Genomic DNA, 13,926 nt, shown 5'->3' with positions numbered 1-13,926 from the left:
TTTAAACTGGGTTTAAACCTCCAGAATTTTCCCTGTTCCAGTTCCCCACCTCATCCCCTCAACTCCAAGTGCCTTACAGCTCCCAGTGCTTGCAATTTCAAATCCTTCTTCAGCAATTTCTGTCAAAGGGATATTCACATTCAGACCCAAGCACTGGAAAAAATTTCTCCATGTGCCATGCGACCTGAACTACAGAAACTACAGGACCTGGACTACACCCCCCAAACAATTATTTGGGCAACATCATCTGTACACCCTGACCTCTGCAGCTGCCAGCTCCTCGTGTGCCCTGCTTATCCTGGCTGGATGCAGGTGTTCCTCCTCCTTTTACCCTCAGAAGCCTCCCTAGTCCTTATTTTCCATCCCAAACACCACCAGTTGTGTGGGTGGCGTGGCTCCCATCACACTCCCACTGCAGCCGTGATATTTTCCGAAAAATCCTTTTGCCAGGATTTTTCTCCTGAGAAGCTGAGGAGCCTCAGGAGAGAAATGTAAACAATTTATTATCTGCTGCTGTGGAATGCAACAGGTGCAGCTGGGGTTGGTGCATGTTGGTTGTTTCTAATCAATAATCAATCAAAGATGCAGCTGGCTCAGACTCTCTGGCAGTCAGGAGCCTTTGGTATCATTCCTCTCCTGTCCTTCCCAGCCTTCTGATGGATCCTTTTCTCTCTATTCTTTTAGCATATTTTATTGTGTAATTTTAATATAATATATATCATAATATGATAAATCAGCCTTCTGAAACGTGGAGTCAAGATTCTCCTCTCTTCACTGGTCCTGGCACCCTCGAACTCAACCACACTCCCACCACCAGCAAGGGCCAAGGGTTGTGCTGGGGAGGCACCAAGCAGCTCCACCACTGATTTGCACATTCCACAGCAATGAAACATCCCAATGGAACTGTGCAGTCACAGTGGGGATGCCTGGCTGGAGCAGAGCAAGCACCAGATGGGGGTCACTCCAAAATCCCAGTGCCTGTTGCACTGATGAGCACATCCCCACCATCAAAGCCAGGGAAATGCCTCCTCTGGCTTACCAGGAGACAGGTAAGCCATTAATGCTCTTTCATTAAACAGGGATGAACCCTCATCTGGAACTGCCTTTGCTGCTGAGCCAGCTGTGCTCCAAGAGGAGCTGGGAATGGAATTGGAGCTGGCTGCATTGCTGGGACAACTGGGGAGGAGGCAGGGCCAGCACGGAGGATATGGGAAAGGCTTGCTTTAGCATATCAAAGTCAGGCAGAGTGATTGATCTCTAAAAATACATCAGAGGGAAACCCTGGGCAGGAAGAACGGCTCTCAGGCCAAACAACAGCCCTGGCACAGCAACAAAAGGGTGCAAACCTCGTGGGGCTGGACAGCGCAGGGACAGTGCCCATCCCTGCTCTGGGACAGGGACAGGAGCAGGGCAGGCTGGGGCTGGCACAGGGGAATTGGGGCTGCAGATCAGGGAAGGTTCTGCTTGCCCCAGAGGCTGCTGGCACTGCCCAGGCTGCCCAGGGAATGCCAGAGCTCCAGGAGAGCTTGGGCAGCACTCCAGGGATGCCAGGTGGGGCTGTTGGGGTCTGTGCAGGGCAGGGGTGGCACTGCCTGATCCTGGGGGTCCCTTCCAGCTCAGAGGATTCTATTCTAGTCAAGTCTACTCCTACTCTATTCTACTCCTATTCCATTCCATTCCATTCCGTTCCACTTAAATTCTGATGGCTTCCATTCCATTCCATTCCATTCCATTCCATTCCATTCCACTTAAATTCTGATGGCTTCCATTCCATTCCATTCCATTCCATTCCATTCCATTCTATTCCATTCCATTCTATTCCATTCTATTCTATTCTATTCTATTCCATCCCATTCCATCCCATTCCATCCCATCCTATCCTATTCTATTCCATTCCATTTAAATTCTGATGGCTTCCATTCCATTCTATTCCATTCTATTCAATTCTATTCCATTCCATTCCATTCCATTCCACTTAAATTCTGATGGCTTCCATTCCATTCCATTCTATTCCATTCCATTCTATTCTACTCTATTCTATTCTATCTATTCTATTCTATTCCATTCCATTCCATTCCATTCCATTCCATTCCATTCCATTCTATTTTATTCTATTCTATTCTATTCCATCCCATTCCATCCCATCCTATCCTATTCTATTCCATTCCATTCCACTTAAATTCTGATCGTTTACACACCAGAACTGGCAGAGGCAGTGAGAGGCAGAAATTAGTGACATTCAAATAGGCATTTTACAAGTTATTCTTAATTAGACCATGATAATGGTCTGACCTTGACGGGGTAGTCCATCATATCCTCTATTTATTTTTTTTTACCTTGTTGACTCCCATTAACCATGTCATGTTATTTCTAAATCTTTCATTTATTCAGGACTTGTTCAGACCAAGTCTGTATGGTTTTGCCTGACTGGTAATATGGGACATTATTTTGTCACAATTCTCTAATTCCTACATATCAGTCATCAGCATTACACCCCATATGAAACTGGGAAGGTTGAGAAGCAAATTCTGCAAAGCAAAAGTGTATGAAGGAACATTCTTCTTAAAAAGAATTAAAAAAAAAAAAAAAAAAGCAATTATTTTACATCTCAGCTTATCGAATACAGTACCATAAATGTCTTTATTATTTAGAAAACCCTTAATTTATTTTAAATGGCATTTTGCTACCAGAGTATTGCTTGACACAAACTTGCAATGTTCCAGTATGAAAAAACCTAATTATTCGTTTTGGAATTTTAAAATGTGCCTGAACCTCAGCTCTTCATTGAATTAATCATAAGTTCACAAATCCTTTGGGTCAAGAGAAAATTTTAATTGTCAAATAGTTATGCAAAACTTTTCAGTCAATCTAATAATGCAGTGATATACAAACAGTTCTGCATGCACACAGAGCACTCCAACAAAAAAAACAAAAAGAAAATAAAATAACCCACACATGGCATACATTAATTGGCAGATTTCTAAGTGTGACTGTAAACAGAAAACCAAAAGACAAGATGGGTTTTTACTGCAAATTATAGAGATTAGTTATTGAGTTTATACCATACAACATTTTGTGAATGATCCAGGGTAAATATTTTAAACTGTTAGTGGCAGATGGCAGAAAGACTGGGGCAGTAACAAACAAGGAGGCAAGACCAGGACGTGAGTGCAAATTCCTGATGCTGAATGAGGAACAGGAAAACCTTTATGGGCCCTTTGAACCCACACCATCCTGTGATTCTGGGGGAATTTTGTGAGGATTTTTTGGGGCTTTTCAGCTCCCCCTGAGGGCCCTGTCCCACGCCTGCAGGGTCCCTGCTCCCCAAAACCCCAATTTCCAGTGCAGGGAGCCAAACCCCCTCCCCTCACCCCCTCTCAGCAGCCCCTGAGCTCCCACCGTGCTCCAGGCACAGGAAAAAAGGGACAAGACAGAGTGAGAACCGTTCTGGGACCTTACACCAAGCCAGCAGTCTGCTTCTGAGGCTACTTGTTTATTTAACCATTTCCAGATTTAGCTCAAAAAATACCTCAAAAAAAAAAAAATCTATTCATAATCACGGTAAGGAATTCATAGAAATAAACTTTTTTTTTTTTTTTTTTTTCTGAGTTTCTTGTTCATTCCTTTCCAAGTGAAGCAGACAGAGCTGCCCACAGGAGTCCTCCTTCCTTGCATCCCCACATCTTCCCTTCCCCTTTTCCCCACAGCACCCAGGAAGCAGCAACCTGCCCACAGGAGTGCTGTCATATTTCTACCTTCAGAAAGCTTCCAGAAAACCACAACTATTTTTTTCCCCCATGTACATCTTTTTAAAGAAAAGAATGTAAGAGGTAATATAACAAAATCCCTGGCACTGGCAGCACTGAGCAGAGCCTGGCCCATGCTCTGGCACCGGGGGACAAACAGCTCCCTGTGGATTCCCACCAGGTCATGCAAACCCCAAAACCACTGCCCTCAGTACAGGGAGGGCTGAGCTGGCTTTTTAACAGGATGAAAAATCGATATTCTGCAAAGGAAGCCTGTCTTAAAGAAGGAAAATGTTGAGAGGAATGAGGGATTTGTGTTTACAGACAAGCTGTGGGTCTGCTGGTAGATAAAACCTGCACTGGGGAAGGAGAGAAACAATGGGAAGGATTCCACTGATTGGTGAATGGAAAAAGATATTTGCCTTTGCAAATTGCCTTTACCACAGGATATTGAAAGATGAAATAGACAGTGGGGGAGAAAAACCCTAAATTCCACAAGAATTACAAATTAAAAGGGAGGGTTGTACATGAGAGGGGAATCTCTGGTATCAGGTGTTCTGGGAAGTCTGAACCTCTCAAGGACTCAGAAATGGGGAGAGAGAGAAGGGAAATGTGGCTGGGAAATTGGGATAAAAGAAGGATAAATTGGAGAGACCCCAGGGGAATGGCCCATGGCCTCTGGCTTTATTGGAATAAAGCCAAAGGACTCCTCTGCCTCCTTTTTGGGCATAAACCTCTGGTGTTTGAGGGTTAATTTTCCTGACAATGTTGTGAATAACCTGGGAGAGGCTGCAGGTTTTTTTTTTTTCCCAAGAACACAGGGGTGTGAGGGATGAACAACCTTCCTGCTGGGTGTTTTAAGCCCACCCCAGATGCTGCTGGCACTCCTCCTGACAATGTTGTGAATAACCTTGGAGAGGCTGCCGGTTTTTTTTTTTTCCCAAGAACACAGGGGTGTGAGGGATGAACAACCTTCCTGCTGGGTGTTTTAAGCCCACCCCAGATGCTGCTGGCACTCCAGCAATTATTGAATTTGCATTTGGAACCAAAGGACAGTCTGAAAGTTGTAGGGGTTTGCTCCTGCAGCAGCTGGGGTGCATTTTAAACGAGCTCCTGGTCATGCTGAATTCACATGTCCTGCAGGTTTTAACCAAAACCCCCCCTGAATCCAGTGGAATCAGTGAATTCTGACCTGCCCTGGATGGGATTAGGGAAAGTCCTGCCATGAAGGAAGGAGCATGGGCATGCTCCCCACCCATCCATGTGCTGTGGAAATAATCCTGCATCCCTCTTTATTGCTGGTAAATCCCTTCTGTATCTAGTCCTAAAACAAATAATAATTAAAATAAGAAGTAATACGAATTATCTGAGAATTTGTAGTTTAAGATGACCCAACTGTGCTTTTACTCTAATTGAAGATTCAGCTGCTTATACCTTGGAATTGGTTAAAAAAAAAAAGTCTGTGCCAACTTTCTGCTTGATCTGGTCCAAACAGAAGCTGCCTTGAAGAGCAAACCTCTCCCTGAATCCACAGAAAAAATATAAAAGCCTCTGCAGCTTGTGGCATAAAGGAGGTTGAATTAACTGGAAATGGCCTGGACACAAAATTTGACCTCACCTCTTTACATCTGCAGCTGAACCTGCTCACCTCCAAAACACAGTGTGGCTCCACAACCCTGGCACATCATTATTTAAACCAGACTTATTTAGATAAAGTTACCCAGGTAAAAATAAACATAACTGCAAAATAATACAACTAAAAATTATAATTTTAATTTTTTTATTTCTAAAATAAATTATTTTAATTTTTATAGTTTAATTTTTATTATAATTTTTATATTTATGTTCTATATATTTGTAAATATGTAATGTATGTATATTTATATAAATTATATATATAATTGTTCAATGATTTCAATAATTTTTAATTACATGTTATTTTATATGTAAATTATATATACAAATTTATAAATACATAATTTATATATAATTATATGAATTATACATATAATTTAAATTTTATATAATTTTTAATTTATATAACTTTTTAGATATATATTTATAAATATTTAGTATATTTACATAGATTAATATAGATTAATATAACTAAAAATTAAATACTTTAAAGCAAAACTTCTTTTGTTCAGAGGACTGCAGAAACACAGTTACTTTGATTTTACTAATCCCATGCAAACAAGCTTGCCCCTGGAGACCTAACACTGGCTAATTTAGATCCCAAGAAAAGTCCATGAATTAACAAGAAAAATCAGTTTTCTGACGTCCAGGTTTACCCTGAGATCAGCAAGAACCAAACTCTCTGGGCAGTGAGGTGTTAATTAGTGCATCCTTGAGAAATTTAAGAAACATTGATTTGTACCTAAGAGGGAGGCAGAAGGAGAGGAAGCAGCTGATGAGGCTGCTGCCTTCCAGTGTTACTGCTCTCTTAGCACTGGTGCTGCAGTGCTTTAATTCCAAGTAGGAAGCTTCCAGCAGGAGCTCCACTTTGCCACAAGAACACAAAGTTTTTTATTTGCTTTGATCTAGAGGTAGCATGAGAATTCTCAGCTGCCTGAAGAGGTCAAAATAAAAATTCTTTAATGGTTTACATTTCTCTTTTTCTTTTTTTTTTTTTTTTTTGGTTCCATTTTCTCTCTGGACCAAAATGAAAAGTTAGACGTTTACCTGGCAGTTTGCCAGAGTTCTTGGTTTCCTGCTGTGGACAAAGCTAGCACAAAATTTCTGTGCACCCACCTTCTGGAAAGAGCTTCTGTGCACACAAAATTGCCCATAAATCCTGTGTGCAATTGCTGTGCTTTAGTGTTTCACAACAATAAAGAAATTAAAATGACATTTTGACACGGCATGCTGCCATCAGTGCACCCTGGTGGGGGATACCTGCTGGATTTTGGGGGTCTCTTCACTCTGCAGAGCTGGTGGTGGGTGCAGGGTCAGTCAGGGAAACCTTAACCAGCCCTTCTCTCCTCAGCCTTCCCTGGAGTCCTGGCAAAAGTCACAGGGAATAGAATTAAGACACAGAGAGGGAAATTGATGCAAAATATGGTGGATGGTCGTGATGCAGGACATTCTGAATTCCAGCTCCTTGCGTCAGCACACAGCTGGAAAATAAAAACGTTTTAATTGGGCCAGGGGTAATCCATCTCCTGCTAAACACACTGCCTCCCTCCCAGCCAGCAGGAGTGGAATCAGACCTGCAATTTGCAGAATTCTCCATAAAACATCACTCAGAGCAAAGCTGGGCCAGCGCCAGACACAGACCTGAAGGAGGGAGGCACCTTCACACTGCTCTGAGATGGAAAATGCAGCCACATCTCCTGGGATCCTTCTGAGCACCCTCTGGATTTGCCACTCCCAAGGTCAACTTCCCATCCTGTCTGTCTTCTCCTTTGTCTTGGAAATCCAAGATGTACCTGGGATATTTGTATTTTTAGTTTTCCTAGTAAAGCACTGTTATTCCTGCTCCCAAATCTTTTCCTGACAGCCCCTTAATTTCAAAATTACAATAATTCAGAAGGAGGGGTTTTACAATTTCCATTTCAGGGGAGGCTCCTGCCTTCCTTAGCAGACACCTGTCTGGTCACACCAAGACATCCCTCCTGTTCCCACATCCTGGAGGACACCTGGCTGTCCCTGTCCCCACACACAGCACGTGCAGGTGACACAGAGTCATCCATCCTGGCCCCAGAGCTGAGGATTCCTGAGCCACTCAGCAGCTCTGGCACTCCAGGAAGGGTGTCAGGAGCCTGGGCTGGCAGGAGCTGCCTTTGATATGTCATAACCCTGCTGGAAAAGGAATCCTGCAGGGGCTTGCTTTCAGAGCAGTTTGTCAGTCCAGCTCTGTTAACAAATCATGGTTTTTTCCTGCTGTGCCCTGGAGGAATGTGATGTGGCAGACCCAAATTTTCCTGGGCTGTTAGCAAGGCTCAGGGAAGGTGTCTCTGCAGCAGGCTGGACACTGGGGCAGCGGGTGTTTGCACAGGACGTATTTGAAAAGCAATCCTGGATTTTGAAGATGCACTGCATGAAAAAGTATCAAAGACTTTATCAGGCACATAATGAAGTAACTACCACACGATTTCTCAGATTTCTGCCTGATGCATTTAGAGAGTAAAAGATGAGTGTTTCCCCGGCATTCTGAATAATGTTTTTATTTCTCCTGTTTAACAGAAGGGAGAAATGATGATGCTGCAACCCAGGCATCCAGCAAGGAGGAACTGAAGGAGTGACCTGACTAGACATGTGTTTTTTGTGCAGTTGTGGGTGAGGACATCTTGCTGTGGTTTGTACAGACCAGAGCTTAAAGGGTCTTTGTACTTCTACCTGATAATTCAGGGGGAAAAAAAAATACTTGTGGAGTGTGGCTTTGCAGGGGTGGTGAGACAGCTGCTCAGGGGGCTTCTCTTCCAGGTCAGGAGTGCCCAAGGAATTCCTGGAGGTGGCACTCAGAGCTCTGGGCATTGGACACAGCTGGGACTCCATGGACTGGGAGGGATTTTCCAGCCTCAGAGGTTCTGTGATTTTGGGAGCTGCCCAGAGAGAGCTTTCACCATGGAGCCTCCTGGAGTCTGGCACAGGAGCCATGGGGGATTCACACTCTCTGAATAGAGACAGACAATTCTCTGGGGTTTTTGTTGTTGGTTTTTTTGTTGTTGTTCTTGTTTTTGGTTTTGGGGGGTTTTTTGGTTTTGTTTTTTGTTTTGTTTTGTTTTGTTTTGTTTTGGTTTGGGGTTTTTTGGGGTTTTTTTTGTTTGTTTGTTTTTGTTTGTTTGTTTGGGTTTTTTTGTTGTTTTTTGGGTTTTTTGGTGTTTTTTTTGGGTTTTTTTGGGGTTTTGTTTGTTTGTTTGTTTGTTTTTGGGGTTTTTTTTTTGTTGTTTTTTTTTGTTTTTTTTCTCCTAGAGAAGCAGCAAAAGGAATGATCAGAGCAGTTCTTATCTCATTTTCTGCTCCTGTGTTTGGGCACAAGTGGAAAGCATTACGGAAGACGGTTTACCTGAAGGGATTTGGCAATTGGATTCTGGTGTGTTTTGTTCTCTCGACCAATCTCTGCAAGCTGTGTCCTTTTGGTCAGTCAGGAGACAGCCACGAGATTTTGTTCAGTTGAGTTCTTGTTCAGTTTCAATTTGGACGTGGTGTAATGTAGCATAAAATAACATAGTATGATAAAGTAATTAATTAGCCTTCTGATATCACAGAGTCCTGTGTAGGAGTGTGTCCCCTAATGACAAAACCAGCCTTTGTTCAGATTCATCTCTTCCCTTATCCTGGTACTCACAAACACATCACAAGGAGCTGAACCCCAGGGCAGTTGGAGGATCCCAGTTTATTGGGACACACAAGACAGATGATGGACCTTGGACCTTATTAGCATAAGACATTTGATAAACAGGACGCCTTGGCAAGAGCAAAGAGAACTTTGAGGATTAAATCAGGACTAAGCTGAAGGTTAAATCAGGACTTAAATCAGGAATTAAATCAGAAAAGAAAATTACATCAAGACTTCTGCAAGCATGAGGTGTTGTAAAATGTATAAGTCTTTTTTATATGATGATTAACCCAATCATTGTAGAGAAACATTACTAGCCTTCCTAAAATAGTAAATAAGCCTGGGTAGCCCACCCTAAATTCAGATTATTTTGACCATCTCACAGTCTCCCTGTCCCTGTCATCACCTCCAAAAGCAATTCCTGCAGGTGAGGCCAGGCAGAGCATCCCCATCCCTTGCACCCCTTGTGCCATCCTGAACTACACCTGTGCAAGGCACAAAGAAATTCAGCTGACATTCCTGCAGGTGAGGCCAGGCAGAGCATCCCCATCCCTTGCACCCCTTGTGCCATCCTGAACTACACCTGCACAAAGAAATTCAGCTGAATTGTCTGAGAGATACAACCCTGCAAAGGGACCCCATCTCCTTAGATCAAAGGGCTTGTCCGAGAAAATTCCTATTCTTGGGCTGGTTTGGCATCTTTGAATAAAATTCTGTGTGCTCTCGTGTTTCCTCCCCCTGTGCAGATTTCCTTGGTAAATATTTCTGGTGAATTTGAAGCTCTCCTTTAGAGTGGTTTCCACTGCCACACTCCAGACCCTTTCTGCCCCACAACAGCCTCCTTTACTCTCTTCTCCAGCGAGACACATTCATCTGCCACGAAGCTGTCAGGATGTGAGGAGGAAAAAAAACATTTCCCACACCTTTAATCGTGGGACTGTAGGAGAGCTGCCTTCTCCCCAAGGCATTTAAATACATTAAATGCTAAATATGTTCAGTAAAGAGCATTTAAACATATTAAATGCTCTTTACTCAATATATTGCCTACCCCAGAGTGGCAAGACTCATCACAGCCAGGCATGACCTGACCCTCTCCTGGGAAGAGGAGCCTGGAGCTGGTGGCTGCCCCTCTGTGTCACATCAGCCGTGTGCAGGACCAGGGGAAATCACATCTGACAGCCACAGGGAGCCACAGGGGAAGCTCAGAGCCCGGGGAATAAATCTGCAGCAGGGGAGGCTTGTCAAGGATGAAACCACTCAGAGTTCAAGAGAGGCTGGGAGGAAAACAAGGAGAGGGAAGAGGGGGGAGAATTCCTTGCTGTCCTGTGAGGTGATGCCCCACAGCTGATGCTGGGGTGATACTGGGGTGATACTGGTGTGATACTGGGGTGTAACTGGGGTGTAACTGGTGAGCAGGCACGGAGAAGGCCAGGCAGGATGCTGCCTTGTGAAGGCTGACCTGGAACAGAGGCTGGACAGAGTTACAGAATAAAGCAGGGATTTATTAAGAGGCCTCCATGGATGCACCTTGGGCAGCACAACCCGAAATGGCCACAAAAAACAGATAAATGGTCACAGGGTCTCTCATTTCTATAAGCTCTCTGCGTGCACATTGCAGTTCAGTGTCCAATTCCAGCTCAGCCCCTGCACTCCCATCCTGCTTGTTTTTCTCTCTGCAGCCCACGGGGTTTGTGCTCCTGGGCTGAGATTTGGATCATTTGTCCTTGGTGCCCAGCTGGAGCAGGAATTGTTTTGTCTCCCTGCTCTGTGCACAGAGCTCACCATGCCATAATGTGAAGCCCAGACCCACACTCTAGAGCAGCACAGAACCTGAAAAATAAAAAAGCCAAACCTGAGGCATCAAGGGCTGGTGTGACAAGGGCACAAGCAGGATGCTCCAGGGGCTCCTTAGGGCAGCTGCCAATCTTCCTGAGTGACAGCCAGCAGGGGACAGCCTGGCAGAGAGGGCTGAGATGGGCAGAGAGAACAAAAATGAAGCTTTGCCAGCAAACATGGGGCCAGGGGCTCCTCTTCCTGCTGGAGGGACCCCTGGAAGGGGGCAGGAGGCACAGGGTGCTGGGGTCACCACAGGTCTCACCCCCGTGCCAGCTCCAAAGCCCCCTGGAGAGATCCCCACTGGCTTTTCCAGTGTTTCAGCCCATTCCTATGGTTGTGTTTGAGGGTCCCAGGACAAGGGAAGAGATGAGAATCCTGACTCCATGTTTCAGAAGGTTGATATGTTATATTATATTATATTGTATTATATTATATTATATTATGTTATATTATATTATATTATATTATATTTATTAGATTATATTAGATTACATTATGTAACATTATATTATATATATTACATTACATTACATTATATTATATTATATTATATTATATTATATTATATTATATTGCATTTATTGTATTGTATTATATTATATTATGTTATGTTATATTCTATTATATTACATTATATTACATTACATTGCTGTACTAAAACTATACTAAAAAAATAGAGAGAAAGGATCCATCAGAAAGTTGGAAAGGAATAGAAAGGAATGATAACAAAATCTTGTGGCTGCTCACAGCCTTGACACAGGTGGCTATCATTGGTCATCAAGTAAAAACAATTTCACATGCTGGGTAAACAATTCTTCAGATCACATTCCAAAGCAGCAAAACAGGGAGAAGCTGGAGCTTCCCAGCTTCTCAGGGGAAAAGATCCTGGGAAAAGGATTTGTCATAAAATAAGTGACACATTCCTGTGTTTTAAACGTGGCCAGAAGTGGTAGGAATAAATAAGGCAAAGCAGCACATACAGCATCTAGAAAGGTTTACACACCAGCTGAGGGCCTGCCTCAGCAGACAAAGGTATTTAACACAACCCAGCAAAGCTTCTCTGTAAGGCTGGGTATGTTCTGTTTTTGGGGGAGTTTCACTCTCCACAATTCATCTTTCAGTTATTACCTGCATTTCCTTCAAAATTCCCAGCCGTCCTTCCCAGTGTGTCCTTGGAAGCAATGAGATTTTACTAATTCAGAGTAATTCAGGTCTCTCAAAGGACCACCAAAAAAACCCAACAATCCTCTAATAACTGCAACTCACTTCAGAGTTTGGAAGGATAAAAGAGAAATTGGTGAGGTCCCAGTGTCAAGCCTAGATCCTGCACAGCTTGCACATGGCGTGGAAGTTCACCCTAAAATTAGCTCTGTAGAGCAAAGATCAACAAAAAGAAAATATTATAACGTGGCCTAGAAATGTCTTCCTAGCAGTCAGCCAGAGGAACAGAGCCAAACATATTCAGGCACCACTGGAGAAGGATGCTCCAGCTACTTCCACACAAATTGCCACCAGGGATTTCTGTAATTCACTAAGCAGATTTTCAGGAGAACTGAATATTTCCTGATCACTTTAATGACATGAAGGATCTGCCTTTGGAGAGGTTGGCACTGTAATTTCCCCTCTGCTGGTGACCCACTAATCCTCCCAACTCTGCAGCAAGATTATGTGTGTAGTTCTGCACCTTTTTGGATTTTCCCTGGGGAGTTTTGCAAAATTCCAGGGCCTGCATGGCACATCCTGGGGACAGCAATCCCAAGGGACCTTGGCAGACCATGAGCTTCACTGCAACTGTGTTCATGCAATCCATTCCAACCCTCAAAAATTCCAAGGTGGCACCACAGGCAGCAGCCCTGACACCAAAGGGATTTAAGGTTTTGGTTTTTTTTCCGTGTGTCGTACCTCGAGCCAGTTGGAACAGGTCTGAAAAGGAAGAACTTTAATGCTGAGGACGTGCTTATTTTGGGAACAGGTTTAAGGATTTCCAGCAAATTCATTTTGCTGATCAGGGGCAGGATTTGTCACGACCCCACATTCCATTTCACACCCGTGTTTGCAGAGTGGTTGAATGTGGGGTTTTTTCCAAGAAGTGAAGTTAAAACTCTCCCTTTCTCTCAAGGCTCAACGTCTGTGCAGTTGTGGTACTGCTGGAACACAGCTTTTCAGCCTGTTGAAGAACATTGATTGATATTTTGTGACAGAAAACTGCAGCTGGGAGTGAAAATCCTGCTCATTGTTGATAAGACAAAATGCTGCGAATTCCTTTTCACTGGAAAGACCAGCTTTGGCTTGAAGAAACAATGGGAAACCAGAGCTGAAAAACTCAGATTTGTTTTGTTTTGTTTGTTTTTTGTTGGGTTTTTTTGTTTGGTTTTGGGGTTTTTTTGGTTGTTGGGGTTTTTTTGTTTGTTTGTTTGTTTGGAGTTTTTTTGTTTTTTGGGGGGGTTTTTGTGTGTGTGTGTGTGTGTTTTGTTTGGGGTTTGTTTGAGTTTTTTGGTTTGTTGTTTGTTGGGGGTTTTTTGTTTGTTTTGATTTGTTTTTTGGTTATTTGGGGTTTGCTCTTTTTTTGGTTTGGTTTTTTTTTTGTTTTTTTTTTTTTTTTTTTGGAGGCTTATGGTTGTTTTTTGGGTTTGGCGCTTTTTTTTTTTGTTTTAATGGAAAAATACTTCCAATTAATTTTTTCCACTGCAGACATGTAGAAATGACAGAAAAGCTGTGGACTGGCTCCAGGACACCTGAGAGGCAGCTCAGTGTGTAAGGGACATCATGGGGCCAAACAAAAATTGTTGCTTCATTTAGCTGGAAAACCTCCTTTTCCAGCTTCCATCCCAAGTGAAAATTCCTTCATATTCCCAAGCACTTACCTACAAACAGGCAATTATTTGCAATAACCAGTTCAGGTATTTAGGCAGCCAACAGAGCATGCTGATGTACCAGAACCAAAAAACTCACCCAGAAAAAGCACTCAGACAATGTTCAGGGAGGCTGTTCCAAAATTTTCAGGAACTGAAACTCTTTGTTAGGCTTCAAACATAATGTGAGTCATGAGTAAATTTACACTAC

This window comes from Onychostruthus taczanowskii, unplaced genomic scaffold (assembly GCF_017590055.1).
Source record: "Onychostruthus taczanowskii isolate IOZ18803 unplaced genomic scaffold, ASM1759005v1 scaffold92, whole genome shotgun sequence".
Lineage (NCBI taxonomy): Eukaryota > Metazoa > Chordata > Aves > Passeriformes > Passeridae > Onychostruthus > Onychostruthus taczanowskii.
This window is presented reverse-complemented; position numbering follows the sequence as displayed.